This window comes from Anarrhichthys ocellatus, unplaced genomic scaffold, assembly GCF_004355925.1.
Source record: "Anarrhichthys ocellatus isolate YVR2014 unplaced genomic scaffold, GSC_Weel_1.0 scaffold2438, whole genome shotgun sequence".
NCBI lineage: Eukaryota > Metazoa > Chordata > Actinopteri > Perciformes > Anarhichadidae > Anarrhichthys > Anarrhichthys ocellatus.
Window position 1 is genome coordinate 5,730 of NW_022282412.1, and position 1,932 is coordinate 7,661.

Consider the following 1,932-nt stretch of genomic DNA (forward strand, 5'->3'; position numbering starts at 1 on the left):
GAAAAGTCTTCAACAACACCAGAAAAGTCTTCAATAACACCAGAAAATGTTGCTAGATTTGTCGCTAGTCGCTTTTCACAAAAAAAGTCGGCAAGAGGATTTGGAAAGTCGCCAGATTTAGCAAGAAAGTCGTCAATTTGGCAACACTGGGCTCGTCAACTTCTACGTTACTGTGCAAGGCAGAAGTAGTAGCGATCACACTCCTGTGACCAATCCTGCTTTAGACAGAGGTTAGGACCTCCCACCTCATTAGCATACAGACACATAAATGAATAAATGTAGGTGAAGAGAAATGTAGAAATAAATATATGATATGTATTTCTTTATGTCCTGTTTGATTATCAACTTTTATGTATTTATCTCTACATTAATTTATTTATTTCCATATTTATTTCAACAATAATTTATTTATTTCAGCATTTATTTATTTCAGTATTTATTTCAGCTTTTAATTATTCTTTTATTTCTGTATTCAAACATTTTGTAGTGGTCATTTGTCGACTAAAATCAAAATTAAACAAACAATAATCAAATGCCACTGATGCACCGTGGTCGGTATTTTTACGCAGCCAGAAGAGAGTGGATTGTCCAAGCAGGATTCCGATTTTTGTATTTATTAAATAAAGCAAACAAAACAAACAAACTAACTTAAAGAACAAAGAAAACTCCTGTCGTGCTGTCTCTCCTGTCCTGTACTGTGCTGCTGTATGCTGGTAAAAACTATACGCCCACCCCGGTGCATGCTGGTCCTATCCTTCTACTCATATATATATATATAGCAACAGGTGCCCACAGTAATTACCCAAAAAACAATATCACTAAACAAATTACTATTAAAGAGAAAAAAATATCTTAATATATCAAACATCTACAATAATTAAACAATACTACTTATAAATTAAATAACAAAATACAATATCAAATAAATAGCTCCAACATTCCGCCCCCTAATTGTGCATAATATCACAATTATTATTCTCAAACGAGCTATTCCTACAATAAACATGACCTAAAGTTAATCTTCTTCTTGACAGACCTACAACAAAAAAGAATAGAGAGAGAAAATGGAGGTAGGGAAAGATAGTGGAGAAAACATCAGTCCATGATGTTAGACTGCCGCTTCCAACAGCAGACGGAGCTTCGTCACCGGCCTCTCCAGAATGCTGGTCCTGGTTTGAAGTCACACAGAGCGCACCAGCCCCTTTGTATCTGGTCTTGCATCCAAAACTTCCCCATCATCCAAGATCCTCTTGGAGCTGTGGAGTCCGCAACAAGGACAATGTCTCCAATAGTGAGGCTTCTTCTTGGCCTTGTCCATTTTTGTCTCTTGCATCATAGGTAGGTACTCAGAGATCCATCTCTTCCGGAAGAGTTCAGCCATGTACTGTATTTGCTTCCACCTTTTCCTGATGTAAAGATCACTTTGATCAAATAGTCCTGCTTTCCTATTTTATGTTCCAACTTATTTCATATGCCCTATCTAATTGTGATTTTTAAATATATGTGTCTAATAACTCCTGTTTCACATCCTCATGATTACCAACTGAAAAGACATGTTTTTGAGCCCACACTCGGAAAAAAAATAATCACAATGGAAATCAAGTAATATCATTTATTTAACTGCCTGGATTAATTAAGGCACAAGATGGCGCCATCGGTCTTCAAAAAAACTCATTCTCCTTCAGCATCTTCCAAAACATGTTTTATTGGTCAAACACTCTGGCTAGATTTCTAAAATTCTTCTAAAGATTGTTTTGATCGATGTAAAGAAAAACATCTTATAGCCTTTCTGTTAAGATAACTCTGTCAGCTTTGGGAGGAACATAAACTGATTCAGAAAGGGAAGTTGTAAGTGCATTGGTTTGTCAGGATTATTTCAGCAAGAAAACTGCACATTAGTCAGATGGTTTATAGATTATTATGTTAATATTG